The sequence below is a fragment of the Sus scrofa genome, chromosome 9 (assembly GCF_000003025.6).
Source record: "Sus scrofa isolate TJ Tabasco breed Duroc chromosome 9, Sscrofa11.1, whole genome shotgun sequence".
In the NCBI taxonomy this organism is placed as follows: domain Eukaryota; kingdom Metazoa; phylum Chordata; class Mammalia; order Artiodactyla; family Suidae; genus Sus; species Sus scrofa.
The window spans coordinates 71,086,763-71,107,066 of NC_010451.4; the positions used below are offsets into that span (position 1 = coordinate 71,086,763).

The following is a 20,304-nucleotide window of genomic DNA, read 5'->3' on the forward strand; positions in this document are numbered from 1 at the left end:
GGACCAGAGGCTTGGCAACAGCAATGGCAGTGACCTTGGAAGTGGATCCCCCAAGTTGAACTTTTATATGTGAGGCCACAACCATAGCTAACACTTCAAATGTTACCTGGTGAGAGACTTGGAGCTAGAGGCACCCAGCTAAGGTACACTTGGATCCCTGACCAAAAGATAGCATGAGGAGTTCCCATCGTGGCTCAGTGGTTAACGAATCTGACTAGGAACCATGAGGTTGCAGGTTCCATCCCTGGCCTCAGTCAGTGGGTTAAGGATCCGGTGTTGCCGTGAGCTGTGGTGTAGGTCGCAGATACAGCTTATATCTAGCGTTGCTGTGGCTGTGGCGTAGGCCGGTGGCTACAGCTCCAATTAGACCCCTAGCCTGGGAACCTCCATATGCCATAGGAGCGGCCCTAGAAAAGTCAAGAAAAAAAAAAAAAAGACAAAAATAATTTAAAAAAGACATCATGAGATAATAACATGTTTGTCACTTGAAGGCACAAGGTTCTGGAGTAGCTTGTTCCACAGTGATCGGTAACTAAGACAGCTCCTTTGAACCCATGCCCAAGAAAGAGTAGGTACTGTTACTACTGTTTTATAGCTGAGAAAACTTATCCTCAGAGATTATATGAATTTGTCTAAGAAGATGTGTTCAATAAATGACAGAACTGAAACTAAATCCTAAATCTGCTGACTCTTCTATGGAGATACTCTTGTTTTCCAGTTTTTAGGTTGTTTCTGCTCTGATTCATAACCAAGAGTGTGCATGAGGTTGACTTGAGAATCATTCCCTGATTACACATTCAGAGGCCCCACTCAGGGCTGTTAGAATCAGAGTCTCCAAGGATGGAACTCTGCGTTCAGGCCAACAAGGAGACCCTGATTAATGAGTCCTGCTGGTTAAGAAATTCCCCTTTAAAAGATGCATGTCATATGCTTGGAAATGTTGTGTGTGTTTTAAATTTTCTGGCCTGATGTGGAAACCTAAAAACCTAGAGAGTACAGGCACAGCATCCATAATATAGAAATCATTATTCAGTCAGACCTGTGTTTCTTACCAGGAATCCTTTTGGTATGATTCTCAGGTGGCACGCCGTATAACGGGTCTATCTGGGGATTGCTTTCACATGGCCTTGTATTAAAAATATCACATAACTATTATTAGAATTGTGTACACAAGCAAACAAAGATCTGTAATCATCTATATAATCATCATAGCCCAGCTGCTGTAACTTCTTATCCGGCTGATTACTTGATTAACCTCCTGGTTTCCTCCCTTATTTTGCAACCTACCTTTTTTTTTTTTTTTTTTTTTTGCTTTTTAGGGCCGCACCCGCAGCATATGGAAGTTCCCATGCTAGGGGTTGAATTGGAGCTGTAGACACTGGCCTACACCACAGCCTCAGCAATGCAGGATCTGAGCCACATATGCAACCTATACCTCAGGTCATGGCAACGCCGGATCCTTAACCCACTGAGTGGGGCCAGGGATCAAACCCGAGTCCTCATGGATACTAGTTGGGTTCATTGCTGCTGAGACACGATGGGAACTCCTCAACCTACTTTGCTTTTTGCCTCAGAAACAATCAATCTGTCCACGCTGTTAAATGTTTTTGGTAGGCGTGAGTTCATTTAAAATCTGACCTTGTATCTACTCCTACCCAACCCCCTGCCAGAAAAACAGCATCCTCTAAATATTCTATTCTAAATGGATCTCTCATGTCTCATTATTTTATGTCTTGATAGAAAGCTATGACAGTTTGATTAAAATTTATCATAAAAAATAATCCACCCAAGTCATTGGAGCATGTCCCCTGGAGAACAGTTTTATCCTAAGCCAGGTTAATAGTTTATCTGACCTTGGAGCTGAATTTATCCTTTATCTCACTCACCTCTTTTGAAAATGACAGGCACACATTTTCCAGGTAGCGCGTACACTGTGGCATTTTAAAAATTCTTCCTAAGATCTCTTTATCTGTGAGTTTAGTTATACTAGGAAAGTGTTGAGAACTGTTTTATTTCATTTCTTTATTTGATATTCCTAGCTTAATTTTTGTGTAACCAGGAGATGGTATAGCTTGACCCCCTTTATCTATTTTTTCCCACTCCCACCCTCCTTCTGGCAACCACCAGCCTATTCTCTGTGTCTTTGAGCTTGATTCTTTGTTTTGTTTTGTTTACTTTTCCCATGTAAGCAAGATCACACAGTATTTGTCCTCTCTATTTCACTTAGTATAATGCCCTGGAGGTCCATCCATGTTGTCGCAAATGGCACGGTTTCATTCTTTTTTTTTTTTTTTTTTTGGCTGAATAATATGTCATTGTATATATCACTGCATTTTCTGGGAACCATGTCTTTTAAATGTATCATTCAGTGAATTTTTTTCTTCGTATTGTGTCTAATATAAACTCAGCCTTCTGTTAGTTTTGAATAATTCTACATTTTAGTTGTCAGTGAACTTGAATCTCTGTTTGGAGGATATTATTCTCCATGGCACAAGCAAATGACAAGCCTTGTCATACATTGCCTTTCATCTTGTCCAGTCATTGGTAAAGATGCAAGAATTGGTGTCGGGACACATCCTGTGCTATCGAACTCCTGTACCTTTACACCTGCCAGGAATTCCTCATCTCCTATCACCAATATGTAAACAGAACCCATCTGGATTTCCCGCTGTTATGCAATGGGATTGGCAGCATCTCTGGAGCCCTGGGACACAGGTTTAATCCCTGGCCTAGCATAGTGGGTTAGTTATCCAGCTGCAAGTGTGTCATACGTCGCAACAGCAGCTTGGATCTGATACCTGACCTATGAACTCTGTATGCCCCAGGGTGGCCAAAAAAGAAAAATAAAATCACAAAAGTAAATAGAACCTATTCTTCTAAATATTAGAAATGTTTTTCCCTGAGATGAATTTTTCTCTGGTTTCTGTTACAAATTATCTGTCCTTCTTTTGGATATCTTAGTTTCTTTGCCCAAACCTCTGTTATCTCTCTTCATTTTCAACCTTGCAGTGCAGTTATTTTTGCTCTTATTCCCCTCACAGAGTTTAGGATTTGGGAGTAGGGATGAGGAAAGAAAAAAATACTTTGTGTGAATCAAGTATTAGTGTGTATCCTGATGCTGCAGAAATAGATTTATGATGAGAGAAGTACTGCGTTTTTAAAACTTCCCTGTGTTCTTTTCAAAAGGCATGCATCTTTGTGGGGGAACTCTGTAGGGAGTGACATTAAGAACCACTTTAAAAATTAAAGACAATTTTCATTCCTTCCATTTGTTTGTTCATTTTAAAATAAATGCGAGTTCCTATTTTCCTTTGGTTTCTCCTTTTGCAACTTCTGTTCTAATAATATGTAAATCACTCATGGCAGATAACATTTAACATTCAAATGCAGAGTTCATTTTATTGAAGCTCAGTCGAACAAATTACTATCAATTTACTCTAAGTAAAATTCAGTATTAAAAATGTTTCATGTTTGCCAAGCGAAAAGTAAATAGCTGAAAGGTGTTAATAAGACCTTTTTTGGACGATAATATTAGACTCATTTTTGGTTCCCATCTCATCCCCAAAAAAATGAAATATTGGTTGTCTCTCACACAGAATAGCGATGTATGCACATTTAAATCTGATTATTTAAATTACATCTTGGGATGTGATTCAATTCATTCAGCTGTAGTGAGTGCCTATGATATGCCTGGAAGTAGGCTTCAGTGAATTCCTATTTTGAAGAAGTTTGACAAAATTTTCATTGAAATTTCTTTTTAGTGCTTTGCACCAAGAGTGCCTCTCTGAGGAAATCAGAAAACTAAACTCATAAACGAACTAAATTTGATTGCAAATTCCTTATCATTTTTCATCCTTCTAGTAAAAATTGTTACTAGGCAAAAATAATCAGTTAGTGTTTAAAGTGACTCTTTTCATAATTGTGATCCTCCTAATATACCAGGATGTCAAATTGGATGTGAAATGAAAAAGGCATTAACTTTAGTGAAATTATAACCTTCTAGCAAGCAAAAAAAAACAAACAAAAAATTAAACAAATGTAATACACTGTTTGTTCATCTTTCCAAATATTGAACTCAATTTTGGCAAACAATAAAAAATGCTACTATATGGGAAATCTCTGTACCTTCTGCTCAGTTTTGCTGTGAACCTAAAATTACTCTATAAAATAGTCTGTTGGGGGGGCAGAAGATGCTTTAGATGAATCAAAGCAGAATACTATACTGTTCTTAAAATCTCTTCTCCTCTTTTGAGTCAATAAGATTTCCTCTTCCAGGAATTATATCTTTTTTTTTCTGTCAATGAGCCAGCTGGGTGGAAGGGAATAGATAATTAGGCAATAAAAATATTTGTTTCCTGGCAATTTAATGGAAGCTGTGCTAGGTGGGGGAGGGAGGTGAAAAAGTAAGTAAATATCATGTCCTGGAGCAGAAAGTCTAGTAGTATAGTAACAAAGTCAAGGTGAGACATTAAAAACCTATAATCAGTACTTTGAGAGTATGGAGTAGGGTTAAGGAACATTGCTGGTGATCATTTTTCTTCCTGCATATTTAAGTTAGTATGAGTTACTTAAAATGGGAGCATTCATTCAGCCAATAAAGAAAAAAAAAAAGTTCCCTGGAGGCTCAGTGGATCCGGCATTGTCACTGCTGTGGCGTGGGTTGGATCCCTGGCAGGGAACTTCTGCATGCCATAGGTGTGGCCAAAAAATTAAAAAAATAAAAATAAAAAAAAAAGAATGGCCTGTTTGTTAAAACATAAATATTTCCTGACTTACAAATACTGAATTGTTGCTTTCTAACAAAACTCATGTCTTAGCCACCACTTTAGCATTTCTTTAACACCACTCTGAAAAAAAAAATTGTGACTCAGGCATACAATGAAATGGTTTCATTTTCTCTACTGATATATGTATTTCTTTGTCTTTGAGTTTCCAAAGTAATGATTGTACTATGAAATGCTTCGAGAAGCAAGCTGTGATTTTTTTTCAATATGCCAACTGCTTGCTATTCCTTTCCTCAGAAAGCTGGGGAGCTGAATGAAACACAACAGAAGGCTCCTTTCCCCTTTGCTTTTTGACTTACTATCCACTGGTAGGCCTGCAGCCCAAGAACTGAGTTTGGCAAATGCCAGGAATCTATCCTATAATGTGAATTGAGTGTTCAAAACCCTATATTATGGTAAAAAGAACTGCAGATACCTCTCCTCTAGGCTACTTCCATTTCACTGCTCAGTATTTTGCTCTCCCTTCTCATGTGGTCCTGCCCTCAGAGCAGCTGTGCTTTCCTCCTTGCTGATGGGCACACTTATTCGAGATTGTTTCCACTGATGTCAGCTGGGCCTGACAAGCCAAGTCTTATGTTTATAGCACTGGGAGAGGATCCCAGAAAGTATTAGAAGGACACAGCTACCCATCCAGGTACAGAAAAAGATGCTGAGAGTCCCATGGGTATAAGTAGTTCCTTAAGGTGTTGCTTCAGTGACAAAGAAGAAGACCCTGACTTTTTTCTTCCTGCATGTCCCAGGCTTTTTTATACTGCAGGGCTGCCTAAGGCAATATTTAGGACAAGTTTTAGAAAGTAGAAAAAGACAAAGGTAAGAACTCACTTTACAAGGCCCTTTCCCAGAGTTCCCATCGTGGCTTAGTGGTTAACGAACCCAACTAGGATCCATGAGGGTGCAGGTTCAATCTCTCACCTTGCTCAGTGGGTTAAGGATCCAGCATTGCTGTGAGTTGTGGTGTAGGTCGCAGATGCAACTTGGATCCCACATTGCTGAGGCTTTGGTGTAGGCCGGCAGCTTCAGCTCTAGCCTGGGATCCTCCATGTGCTGCAAGCGTGGCCCTAAAAAAAAAAAAAGGGGGGAGGCTCTTCTTAGACCCCTAAACAAGGAGATATCCTAAGTGGGGTCTGCACATCTAGTGATACCTGGAGAAGAACAGCTTGTACAAAATATGATGCAGGATGCTTCTGTGAGCTTTGGGAAACTCTACCAAGAGATCAACATGTTAACTAAGAGGATTACACATTTTAAAAATCAGTGCATTTCTAAATCTTTTAATCCATATTTGTTTGGTCCTTGCTGGAATAATGTTTATGGCAGCAAGGTAGTCATATAGCAGATTAGTTTTCAGAAATATGTAGCTAAATTCAGAAATAGCAAATATAAATTAGCAGGCAGACATACTGCTTTTGTTTGTTATTATTGCTATTGGTTTTGGCTTTCAGTCTTAGAATTTCTAAAAATTCTGACTTTATGCTCTTCAACAGCTTTTGGTTAGAAATGCTTCCTTTTCTTTTGTTCTGGTTCATCTATTTATGAAATAGGCTTTTGAATATTGTGAAGGAGCCTACACTCTCTAGGATGACAGATTAATTACCTTCTTTTTCCCTTAAGGGAGCCTAGTAAGAATTTGAAGACATATGAACGCTGATAGCTTATCCCTTACAGTCTGTGTGTTCTACCAAAAATAATGAAAAAAGGAAACACCATCCTGCTACTGACTCTCAGGATACACAGCTTTGATAATACCAGCCTGTTGTTCCAGATAAGATAAAAAAAAATTCCCTCTGAAAGGAAAGAAGAAAGCAAATGAAGAGATTTTATCCACAGTGTGTTATAGCATAACCTGCTGGAGAAATACTATGTGGTTAATTAAAACATAACATGAACGTACTTTCAGAAGTAACTTTGCTTTCTGTTTTTTTCCTTTCTTGGAAAGGCAGTGCCTTTTTCTAATGTAAATATAGAAGAGATTTTCTTTTTATCCCAGCACTTTATCCTTTGCTTCTGATAAGTATTTAATTAATTCCACTTAAACTCCAGGGGAGAAATTAGGATGTATTGTAGTAACTTGTGTATTCACCCCTTAGTAACATTTGGGCAACAAAGTTGGTTGACCTAAATGCTCTGTACTGACTCCATTAAAATTACTCTCACATAAATCCTCCTCTAACTGCAGCCAGCAGAGCTTAAACCCAGTATTGTCTTCAAAACTTTCCTTTTGCATTACCCTGTGTTTAAGCCCAGTGTAAATGATACAACATAACCATTGATGATAAATTTTTGAAACTTACGACTCTAAGAAACCATAGATAGTAAATATAAGAAAGTATGTCAAGTATATTCTTAGATGAATTTTGGAATGAAACCCCACCATATCTGGTCTGGTTGTTAAGAAGATCCAAGTTCTAGACCTGCCTGTATTCAAATCTGGACATGTTTAAGGAGGATCCAGTTTCTTCACCTGTAGAATGAGGCTAAAGTATCCATACTTTAAAAAAACATTTTTTAGGGAGTTCCCGTCGTGGCGCAGTGGTTAACGAATCCGACTAGGAACCATGAGGTTGTGGGATTGGTCCCTGCCCTTGCTCAGTGGGTTAAGAATCCAGCGTTGCCGTGAGCTGTGATGTAGGTTGCAGACTCGGCTCAGATCCCGCGTTGCTGTGGCTCTGGCATAGGCCGGTGGCTACAGCTCCGATTCGACCCCTAGCCTGGGAACCTCCATATGCCAAGGGAGTGGCCCAAGAAATGGCAAAAAAAAAAAAGACGTGAAAAACCCCACATTTTTTAGTAGAATAATTCCTTTTTTGAAATGAAATCTCACCTATAACACTCAAATCCCAAATCCCAACTGCTTGAGCTCTCCACTCTGCCTACAGTAGCCCTTGTGTGTCTCCAAGAAATTGTACCAATCTAAGGAGCATAGTGCAAGAACCCCCAGATTAGATGATCTTGATGGCATCTCTACAATTTTCAGTTTTCTTCACAGTAGTTGGTTCTGTTGTATAATGTCTCTCCTGTATTTTAACATTAATGTCATAAGGATCCCATTATGCCTCGATAGTTTTAAATATATTGCCTTCATTAAAATATTTATCCTTGTCTTTCTTTCTTTCTTTTTTTTTTTTTTTTTTTTGTCTTTTTGCCTTTTCTAGGGCCGCTCCCATGGCATATGGAGATTCCCAGGCTAGGGGTCTAATCAGAGCTATAGCCTCCAGCCTACACCAGAGCCACAGCAACGCAGGATACAAGCCACGTCTGCAACCTACACCACAGCTCATGGCAACGCCGGATCCTTAACCCACTGAGCAAGGCCAGGGATTGAACCCACAACCTCATGGTTCCTAATTGGATTTGTTAACCACTGAGCCATGACAGGAACTCCTATCCTTGTCTTCTGATTTCCTTTATTTTGTTACTTATTTTGGTTCTTGTGAAATGCAGATAAGTATTTTAATCCCAAAGCAATGATTTTATATAGGTAATAGTGTGAATTACCTTGTACGAAAACACTAGATTCATGGACTAATTCAACCACTGTTTATTGAATATCAACTTTCTGAAAGGTACTGTATTAGAGCCTAGGATGTAAAGACAAATAAGACATTTTCCCCACCTTCAAGGAACTCAGACTGGCCAGGGAGAAAAACAGGGAAACAGATTGTTATGATATTGTGTGGTAAATGCTGAGTCTCAGCCTCGTGTATCCAGTTTCTTGATCCATGCACTTGGATGTCTAGTAAGAATAACAGATGTAATCCATCTAAATCATGGCTCTTGATAGATCACAAAATCATTCAGATCTTTTCCTTCCCATGTTTTCCTGTATCAGTAAATAGCAGTATCCTTTACCCAATCGCTCAAGCCAGCAATTTAGAATAAATTCTCAATTTCTACCCTTTCCTCATCCCATGCATCAAATTTATCAAATAGTTCTATTATTTCTATTCTGAAATAACTCTTGATTTGATCCATGATTCTCTACCAGGCTTATCCATGTCACTTCGGCTTGCCCCCAACCCTTGACAATAATCATGTGACTTTCGGATGGTGGTGAGAGTGTATTAGTTAGCCTCTTCATTTGGCTATTTCAGAAGAGGCAAAAATAGCATATCTGAAAGGTTTTCTTTGTTGTGCATAGAATAAGCTCATGGTCCATGAGGTCATCATATGATCATCTCACGAGGTGCAGAGAAAGAATTAGTTGAAATTCCACACCATTTATGGTTAACACTCTGAGCAAACTAGAAATGCAAGAGAACATCCTTAATCTGATTATAGATATCTACAAAAAAACTTTATAGTTAACTGCAAAATTCACAATGCTTTAACTGTAAGGTTCAGAACAAAGCAGTTATGTCATTCACTCCTTCCATTCCTATTCATCGTGTGACTGGAGGCAAGTTCCTTAAGAGAAAAAGGAGAGGAGAGGAATAGAAGCATAATGGTGGGAAATTAAGAAGTAAAACTTTCCTTATTCACAGATATGATCACATATGCAGAAAATCCTAAGGAAGCTACAAAAAGTTATTAGAAAAACCAATATACAAAATCAATTGTGTTTTTATATACTGGCAACAAAAAATTTGGAATTTTCAAATATAATTTATAATAACATCAAAATAATAAAATACCTAGAAAAACATATCCAATAAAGTATGTTCAACATATATATTCTGAAAATTATAAAATACTACTGAATGAAGTTTTAAAAGATTTACCTGGAGAGATATACCATGTTCATCAATTAGGAGAGTCAATATGGTTGTGAAATCTTCCAAAATTGATCTCTAGGTATAATCTGTTGAGAGAAAGAAAAGATAAGGCAGTTAACTATAAGGAAAGTCCTGACTGGTAAAATCTGGAATAAACAAGCATGTTATATATTAAGCTGGGGGGTGGTATTGGTGAGGGCCAATTTCAGCTTTTTCTTTTAAACTGAAAAGAATGTGAGCTGGACAGTAGGACAGTAAATAGGAGGACTATACTGGGATTAAATAATTTGGGTTCTGAAGAAGCTCCTATTTTTTTCTTAAAGAATATTAATTGATGTCATCTTCTGCTAGTAAGTTGTTGGTAAATTGAATGAATTGGAATCTAAAGGACACAGAAGAAGGACCTTTACCAGAAATAACCTGGTAAGTGATGTGCCAGAGTTACAGTGAGAAATGAATGATGAAATTAACGAACACCATTAAGCGCCAACTTGAAGTTTAAAGTTGCTCTTTTCTTCAATGAATGGTTATGAATCAGGATATAATCTGAAATCAGAAACCACACTGCAGTTTGAAAGGAGTGGTTTAATATAGAGGGTTATTAACTATTTACAAGTGATTCATTTAAAGAAGGTATGAAAGAGAATTCTAAAGCTGATGGAGAGAACTCAAAAAAGGAACAAACTTAGAGTCTGCTTCCCACGGTTTAGGGTTCATACCTCATTGGAAAAGGTATGTCTGCTGCCCATTGGATGGTGGAGAACCCCAGTGGGAGCCCTGGGTCAGATTTGGTGCAGGACTATAGGATTGACGCTGGTTGTATGGAACTGCCCACCAAGACCAGCTAGCTGGGAGCCTCCCTCCCGGGTGCCAGTTGGCCTGGGCTGGTCGGCAGAGCATTGCAAGCAGGGGATCCCTTCTGGATTCTCACAGGCAGCCAGGGAATGTCTGGCTGGGACTGGAAAGTTGGAAGGTGAGCTCTACTAGGTGGCAGGGAGGGATATGGCTGGGGGCGGTATGACTGGCTCAAGCTAGAATCCTTCCCCCTCCAGGGTCTCTCCAGCACCATCTACTGACAAAACTTATTACCATTGTGCCAACTGGCAAGGGAAAAACATTCTAGTATCACAAGTGGGCAGTGGAGGGTGCTGTTGGAGCTGAGTACGTTACGTTGATAAAAGAAACAGTTCTTGACTTCTGAGTGCTTATTAATAATTTCCTGGACTTTATTTCCTTTTAAGTCACAAGCAAATACACATGCTAATTTTATTATCTAATGGAAGTTTTATTATTAAATACAGGAGAAAAATGCCATATTCATTGTGAATCAAAGGAAGAACAAGATTATGACTCCAGTCCAGTTAGAATTTGTGGTCAGCGAGCCTTAGAACATAAGCAATTTAAAAATTCGTTTGCTGCACTTAGATGAAATGACACGTTTTGGCAGAATTTGACAGTTTACAATTTCACATTCCAGGGTGTGGCCATTGTACCCATTCCGACACAGAATTAGCATCTCTAATTAATGTTATGTAAAACAGGCCTGTGAGGCAGAGCCCTAGGATATGCTTCCTTGTGAAGCAAACAGTATTTTTAGGACCAAACCGGATTTTTCTTTTAGGGTCCACATGGCACGAAACAGATGGTGCTGTGGGCGGCTGTGGTTTAAGATCTGAGGCGGTTCATTAAGACACTCAATCTTGTCCTTGTCCCACCCTAAAGGCGGTGATGGCTACAGGCTGGACCAGGCGGCAGTGCTGGTGTCAGTCATCCCTTTAGGCAGACACTGCTGGACCCTGCAGACTGGCAGCTCCCTAGACTAGACTGCAGGGCATCTGGGAACTCAGCCTGCTGGCAGTGTTTAGAATTAGCATAACCGTGCCTGTTTTCATCTGCAAAGAAACTTGGAAATTTTTTCTCCCCATAAAGCTCTTTAATTCTTAAAGGTATGGCTTAATGTTGAAACTTCCCTTCCCCAAAAGCCCTCTCTTTTAATTGTTGTTTAATATCTACTGGGTTTCAACAAGGTTGCCTTTATCCAAAAATTTGGATTCTGGCTAGTTGATGGGGGTCGGGAGGAGAGAGAAAGTCATTTAACCTGTGCTCATTTTCTCCAGGAAAAAACTATTACATGTTCTCCTTGATAGAAATTTCTTACTACCAACACCTGTATTGCCAAATTCATTTTCTGTCCCAGTGTTTTTATCATTTATTCTCTATGTCAGTCTCCTGTTCCATTGATTTTAAGTTTATTTTGATCTAGTTGTCTTTTTTGTAATTTACTAAATTAAAAGACACTGCAAAATCTACTGTATTATGGAAATTTATACATGTAAAAGTTAAAATTCTCTCCAGCATCACTGTAGTCCTCTCCCTGGTTAATTTCATTTAAAGATGTCATGCACGTTCTTTTTTTCTATTCCTGTGTCATCATTCATAGAAATAGTACATGTTGGTGAGTGACGTGTGTTTCACCAAAAAATGTTACATTGTTTTCAACTTGCTCCATTTTGTCTTAACCACTACTTGATGATCTTTTCTATGGCTATTACATGTTTATCTCACCAGTTCTGGAAATTCCCAGTATTTTACCGCCGTGGAAAGAAAAGCCTGCTGTGATAGCTTCCTAGTCTATACCCCAGAGCTTTCCTAGAAAATGACTGCTGGGTGCATAGTGAACATTAGCATAGATTTTGACCAGCCATCCTCCAAAAATGTTGAATGAGTTTACATTCCATCAGCAATGGTGCATATGCTCTCCTGTCCCATTTTAGTGCTAGTATTACTGACGCCCCCCTAGAAGCTGCCCTTACCTCCACTAGGACTGGCTGGCGCTTGAGCCAGTGTCATTGCCCAGCCCATGATTTATTCTTGAAGTCAGATCGTAGAGGAGAAAGAATTCTCCCTCTGCTCTTCTGAGTTCTTAGCTGAGATTCCTCTAATAAAAGACCAAGGGACAAGAGAAAAACAAAAGTTTCTTAACATGCATCCCTCATGTATGCATGGGAGATAACCAGGGGATAATGACTAACTCCCTGATGTTGCTTTGAAATCAGCCCTAAATATCTTTTTAAAAAAAATTATTGGCGTGTAATTGACTTACAATATTGTATTAGCTTCAGGTCTACAGCAAGGTGAATTAGTTACACATTTACATATATCCATTCTTTTTCAGATTCTTTTCCCATATAGGTTATTAAGAGTATCAAGTAGACTTCCCTGTACTGTACAGTAGGTCCTTGTTACTTATCTATTTTGTGTATAGTAGGGTGTCTGTGTTATATCCCGGCCTCCCAATTTATCCCTCGTCCCCATGTTTCCCTTTTGGTAGACATAAATTTGGTTTTGAAATCTTTGAGTCCGTTTTCGTTTTGTGAATAAGTTCTTTAGTATCATTTTTTATTAGATTCCACATATTAGTGATCTCGTGATATTTTACCTTTCTCTTCTCTTTTTTTTATTATTTAAGAACTTTATTAACAGGTGCTTGCAGTTTGTTGAACTTTTTGAAAAATCAAGCTGTAAACTTTTATTGCAAATTAAAAACGAGGTTCTTAAAAATCTCAACTTGACCAAATATGAAACAATTTAAAAACCTTTAAAGGTGTATTGAGAAAAACCAGACCTTTTTTAAAAAAATAAAAACACATTTGTCATTACCAAAAGGAGACATCTTTAGGTAAAAATAATAAAAACCCCATGCTGCATAGATCTAGTTATCTGGTCAATGGGCAAAGAGCAAGCACTTAAGTTCTTCAGCTCCAATCTTGTGTTCATTTCTGATTGCTGGAACTTCATATTCATTTCTTCTTGTTGGATGACTAAACCGGATGATGGTGGAGGTGGTGAGCCGGCATTTACTCAGCCCCGCCCTGCTCAGATGAATTCTCAGCTGGTGGATCGGCTGCTTTTGTCTCTTTGCCATCTTTACGGTTTTCTGGGCATCTGCACCGGTAATTGAAGTTGCAGTGGTACTGACCTTGAGGTGGCTGCTGACCCTGGGTCTTATCTCCTTGATTTGCTTAATCTTCTTCGTTGCAGTCCTCTCTGGGTTGTCTTAGGCATGGAGGGCTCCTGCGGAAGCGTGGTCTATTGCGTGAATTATGTTCTGTCTCACTGGTCTACCTTGGTCTCCTGCACCCTGGTGGTCAGCACCCTCCATCACTTCTCCCTGCACAGAAGGGTTGGAATACTGTGGTTGATGTGCATAGGGTCTCCGTATGTAGTAAGAAGGGGACCTTCACCTGCGGTAGGGCCAGCACTGTTGGGCCTGCCTTTGGGAGCACTCTCTGATCCCTCATTCTTTGCCCCCCTCTCGCTATTCTGGTAATTCTGCTGGTAATTGCGTAGAGGACCCCTGTAATGTGGATAGTGTCTATAATGGTTACATTCTGCTGCATATTTACTGCCTTGCACTGAACTCCACCAGGACCTGTAACGTTTGCTGCCTCCGCACCCTTTTCTCCTTCAACAACATCAAACTCGGCAGTCTCTCCATCTCCTATACTGTGAAGGTACTTCCTGGGGTTGTTATTCTTTATGGCAGTCTGGTATACAAATACATCTTCCTTGGTGTCATTCCCGTTGATGAAACCATATCCGTTTCTTACACTGAGCCATTTTACTGTTCCCAAAACTTTCGTTGTGATGATCTTCTTGTCCCTGCCAGCAGGTGCCGCCCATATGAGGCCGGTCCTTGCACTGCTGCCTGTCCTGCCGGGCTTGGTGTCGGCAGCGCTGAGGGTGGGGGCGGTAGCAGGCGGCTGCTGGGTCTTGGCCTTGCTGCTCATGGTTTTGGTGATGGTGACTGGGAACGGCTGTGGCAGCTGCAGCTCCTCCCCAGGGTGTGATGGTAACTAGGCTGGCAGCGGTGGTGGGATTGCTCAGGGCTCTCTGGGATCTGCTCTCCCCTCCCACTACCCATAGAACTCTTACTTTTCTCTTACTAAATTCACTTTTATGATATCTCTAGGTCCATCCATGTTGCTGCAAGTGGCATTATTTCATCCTTTTTTATGGCTGAATAATATTCCCTCATATATATGTACCATATCCTCTTTATCTATTCCTCTGTTGATGGATGTTTTAGGTTGCTTCCATGTCTTGGCTATTGTGAATAGTGTTGCAGTGAACAATGGGGTTCATGTATATTTTCAAATTGTGGTTTTCTCCAGGTAGATGCCCAAGAGTGGGATTGCTGGATCATAGGGTAGTTCTATATATAGTTTTTCAAGGAACTTCCATACTATTCTCCATAGTGGCTGCACCAGTTTATATGAAAATACCTCTTGCTATGGAAAGAATGGGGAGTAGAAATATAGGCCTTCTTGGGGAGAGTGAAGATTCTTAGGAACAATGAATGGGCCTTTAGAAGAAGAGGTGGGAGGTGTGATAATTCATAACAAAGCCTCTCTATGTTGAGTGTCCTCCTCTAGCCTCCCTTCCCATGTTGAGAGTCACTCTTCTCCAGTGATGAAACTTCCTTTTGGGGAGGGGATTTATGACAATTGAGTTCTTCTTAGAGACCCTGTCTTTAGCCAAGTAAGAGGAGTTTAGAGAAACCCTCTCTCTACATTGGCTGTTTTTCAGCTCAAAAATAATCCATGTGCCAAAGTGGCATATTTTGGAGTGCCATGTCCTGCTTCCCTTCAGAATAAACCCCTCAAAAGCTGATTTCCTTGTCACAGTAGCATCTTTCCCTGGAGGTAATATTCTGACCAGACTTTCCTGGGAGTTGTTATAATATACACTGTGGTTGTAGTGAGGTCTGGACCATCTCATTGGGTCAACCAGGGTCAGTTTTCTTTATCCTGTGGAATGAGAGATTAAGTTATTTTTTTCCCCTAAACTGTATACATTTGCAGACAGAACTTTGCTAGACACATTTATAAAACATCTAACAATCAGATAACTGTTACTAGTAATTGGCAGTCAAGTAAATCCACCACAGCTACCACCACCCACCACAGAAGCAAAATAAATTTGTTAGTTTTCCTTTTTTCCCAGATGAATAGAAACCTCAGATTCATTTCAGCTGGATAGAATGAACAAAGTCTTCAAGCCAGCAGCTGTCAATAAACCATTTTTTCCCCCTATAAAGACAATATAACACCAATAAAGATAGTGAAACAGGTGGGGAGGGGGGCCTAACAACTACTTTATTTTCATTTTTATGCATGTCCTTCTCATTTTTATCCATCTGTCAGGATTTTTCCTTGTTGAAATCCTTTTATATATACAATTTTTTTAATTGTTATTTCCCCAATACAGTTTTTTTTCCTATAGTACAGCATGGTGACCCAGTTACACATACATGTATACATTCTTTTTTCGCATATTATCATGCTCCATCATAAGTGACTAGACATAGTTCTCAGTGCTACACAGCAGGATGTCATTGCTAATCCATTCCAAAAAGCAGTAGTTTGTATCTATTAACCCCAAGCTCCCAATCCATCCCACTACCTCCCCCTCCCCCTAGGTAGGCAACCACAAGTCTGTTCTCCAAGTCCATGATTTTTTCTGTGGAAAAGTTCCTTTGTGCTGTATATTAGATTCCAGAAATAAAGTAACATCATATGGTATTTGTCTTTCTCTTTCTGACTTACTTCACTCAGGATGAGAGTCTCTAGTTCCATCCATGTTGCTGCAAATGGCATTATTTCATTCTTTTTTATGGCTGAGTAGTATTCCATTGTGTATATATACCACATCTTCCTGATCCAATCATCTGTCAATGGACATTTGGGTTGTTTCCATGTCTTGGCTACTGTGAATAGTGCTGCAGTGAACATGCGGGTGCATGTGTCTTTTTTAAGGAAAGTTTTGTCTTGATACATGCCCAAGAGTGGGATTCCTGGGTCATATGGTAGTATAGATTTCTAAGGTACCTCCATACTGTTCTCTATAGTGGTCATACCAGCAATTTTTCCATTCTGATTGTTTTTTTTATCTTTAAATCTGACATTTTGTTAAATATTCTGATAGTTCTAGTCTTTATGGTCATTGTGTTCAGGTGAGGATGATGGTAACCTTCCCAGGAGAGACCCAGGCCTCTTTAGGTGTTCTTTTCCTGGACCAGAATTGCTCGTTCTTGGCACATCAGAGAGAATCTGAGAATGTGAGCCAGGGGAGGGAGAAGGCCAGAAAATGGGACTAGCAGTGGCAGCATTAGCTGCAATGATTCCACTTGGAAATTCATTGTCTGATACTTCACAAAGCTCTGCTGAATTGAGGTGAAGTCAGCTAGCAAGTGAAATTGTAAATTTAGTGTGGCTAGAGGGGTAATCAGAGTAGTCAAGGGTGAGACAGGGACAGGCAGGTGAGGAAAAAATGAGCAAACAGCTACCTAAACAAGCATTGCAGCTTATTTATTTAACTTTTGTCTTCTTAGGGCTGTACCCAAGGCATATTGAGGTTCCTAGGCTAGGAGTCTAATTGGAGCTACAGCTGCCAGCCATAGCCACGGCAATGCCAGATCTGAGCCATGTCTGCAACCTCCACCACAGCTCACAGCAATGCCAGATCCTTAACCCACTGAGAAGGCCTGGGATCGAACCTTTGTCCTCATGGTTCATAGTCAGATGCGTTTCCCGCCAAGCCACGACGGGAGCTCCCATTGCAGCTTTTAATTCAAGTTTAACATAAAGGCCCCAACCAAAATTTCAGACTACATATGAGGTCGTATTTTGAAGTTTCTTGTGTGTTTGATGTTAGTTGTTAACTTAACTTTCTCCCATCCTCCCCGTCCTCCCTTCCTTCAGTTCCCTCCTTCCTTCCTTCCTTCCTTGTATTTGCATTATATCTTCTAATGCTTATTTGGCAGTATCTTTTTTTCCCCAAAAAACCTTTAAAATTATAATCTCAAAGGGACTGGAGTATATCAAAGTGAATGAAGGAGAAGTTGCCGGTTGGAAAAGCATATTCAGTTGCCTTTTCTTTGCTCCTGTCATAATACTTAATTACTTCTGAAGTTTTAAATAACATTTATGGAAGGCATGGGGAGCTTGTGTTTAAAAGAGGATAGTGAGTTAACTAAAGTTTTAGAAACACTACCCTAGAATAAAAGTACATTTATTTAGCATTTTAGCATTTCATTTTATGCTAAAATTTTACCTTTTGAGGATGTCTCTTTTTAGAGAATTTTAATTGCTTTTTGAGGGATAATTGACATACTGTGTTGGAAGTATAGAATATAAGTTTACCATGTGTATACACCCAGGAAACTACCACCACAATCAAGATAGTGAACATATCTGTCATCTCTGAAAGCTCCTTTGTACCTTCTTATAATTCCTCCATCCCTTTTCTCTTTAACCCTTCAATCTTCAAGCAACCCCTGATCTCCTTTCTGTCACCATAGATCAGTTTGCATGTTCTTAAGTTTTATGTAAATGGAAATATAGGGTATTGGGGGCAGGGGGCGGAGTGTCTGGTTGTTTTCAGTGAGCATAACTTTTTTCTTTTTTTTTTTTAATGCACCACATGGAAGTTCCCAGGCTAAGGGAGCTGCAGCTGCCAGTCTATACCACAGCAACATACGATCCGAGACTCCTCTGAGACCTGTACTACAGCTTGCAGCAATGCCATATCCTTAACCCACTGAGTTGAGGCTAGGGATTAAACCCAAATCCTCATGGATACTAGTCAGGTTTGTTTCCACTGAGCCACAACGGAAACTCTGAGCATAGCATTTTTAGAGTTATCTGTGTTGTTATGGCAGTAGTTCATTCTTTTTGAATGGGATTCCATTGTGTAGATATACCACAATTTGTTTATTCATTTACCTATCGCTTGACATTTTGGTTGTTTCCAATTTTGTTGTTTCTGGTTATTACAAGTTATGCTGCTGTGAATGAATCTTTGTGTTGACAAAGGTTATCTTTTCCCTTGGGTTAGTACCTGGGAGTGGAAAGATTGGATCATACAATGTTTACCTTTTTTAAAAAAGTTAATATAGCATTTTACATTGCTACCAGCAGTTCGTGAGAGTTATAGATTCACATCTTTTATTTTAGACATTTTAGTAGAAGTGTAAGGATACCTCACAGTGGTTTTAATTTACATTTCCCTAAGGACTAATTATATTGGGCGTCTTTTCATGTACCTATTTGCCATCCATGTATCTTCTTTGGGAAAGTGTTGAAATTTTTCACTTTTTTTTTTTTTTTTTGGATCTTTTTAGGCCTGCACCCATAGCATATGGAGGTTCCCAGGCTAGGGGTCTAATCGGAGCTGTAGCTACCAGCCTACACCACATCCACGGCCACAGCAATGCCAGATCCAAGCCGAGTCTGCGGCCTACACCACAGCTCCTGGCAATGTCAGATCCTTAACCCCCGAGCAAGGCCAGGGATTGAACCTGCATCCTTATGGATGCTAGTTAGATTTGTTTCCGCTGAACCGGGACAGGGACTCTCTGCTACTTTTTTATTGAGTTACTTCTTTTCTAATCATTGGGTTTTGAGAATTCCTAATATATTCTAGATAGAGACTTTATCAAATTGTAATTTGCAAATTTTTCTTAATGGTTTCTTTCGAAGAGCAGAAGCACATAACTTTGAAGAAGTCCAATGAAATCATAACCTAACACATGGTCACAAAGATATTACTCTGTGTTTTCTTCTAGCAGTTATAGCTTTAGGTACATCTCTGGTCCATTTTTAGTTAATTTTGATATGTGGCACCAGGGATAGACCTGAGTTCCTTATATAGCTATCCAGTTGTTCTAGCACAATTTGTGGAAAAGACTATTTTTTCTCCACTGAATTGCCTTTGCAACTTTATTGGTGATGAATTGACCGTGTGTGTCTAAAAAGTACTAGAGTATTCTATCGTCATGCCTATGTCACACTTTCTTAATTACTGTAACTTTATAATATCTTGAAATCAGGTAATGTAAGTGCATAAACTTTGTTCTTTTTTAAAGTTGATTTTCTAGTCTAGGTTGCATTCCCATGTGAGTTTTAGGAGCTGCTGGTCAGTTCCCACCAAAAGCTTGCCGGGTATTTATATGGGATTATGTTGAAGCTATAGATCAGTTTGGAGATACTTAGTATTTTAGTAATCTTCAGTCTTTCAATCTCTGAACATAGTATATCTCTCCATTTATTTAAATCTTCTTCGGTTTCTCTCAGCAGTGTTTCATAGTTTTCAATGTACAGGTCTTACAGTCTTTTGGCAGATTCATAATTATTTAATATTTTAAGCTACTGGAAATGGTACTTTAAAATTGCAGTTACTCATTGTTAGTATATAAAAATACAGTTGACTTTCGTATATTGATCTTGTATCTCATGACCTTGTTAGAATCAACTTATTCTAACTTATTTTTTGTATGTTCCATAGATGGTCTGTGTAAATGATCCTGTCATTTATATATAGTTTTTCTTCTTCCCTTCCAACATGTAGTCCTTTTCATTCTTTTACTTGCCCTTTTGTGCTGTCTAGTACAAACCTCCAGTATACCACTGAATAGAACCTGTCTAGTACAAACCTCCAGTATACCACTGAATAGAAGTGGTATACTGCCTTGTTCTTGATCTTGGGGTGGGAAACTTTCAGTCTCTGACCATTAAGGATGATGCTAGTTTTAGGTTTTGTGCAGCTGTCTTTTATCAGGTTGAGGAGCTTCCTTTCTGTTTCTGGTTTGTTGAGGGTTTTTAGTAGGAATGGATGTTGGATCTTGTCAGATGTTTTTCTCATCTACTGAGATGATTATGTCATCTTGGCCAAAAATGTGCTATTATCCTTATCTGTGTTCCTTTGTATGTATTGTGTCTTTTTCTTCTGACTGCTTTTAAGATATT

General features: G+C 39.3%; 1 protein-coding gene and 1 pseudogene across 3 annotated transcripts in view; one reads left to right on the forward strand and one right to left on the reverse strand.

Annotated features, from left to right (window-relative positions):
• Positions 1–20,304, forward strand: part of CDK14 (cyclin dependent kinase 14) — a 632,242-nt gene that overhangs the window by 408,751 nt on the left and 203,187 nt on the right. The gene's annotated exons all lie outside the window — the stretch shown is intronic.
• On the reverse strand, positions 13,000–14,570 carry LOC102167146 (annotated as a pseudogene).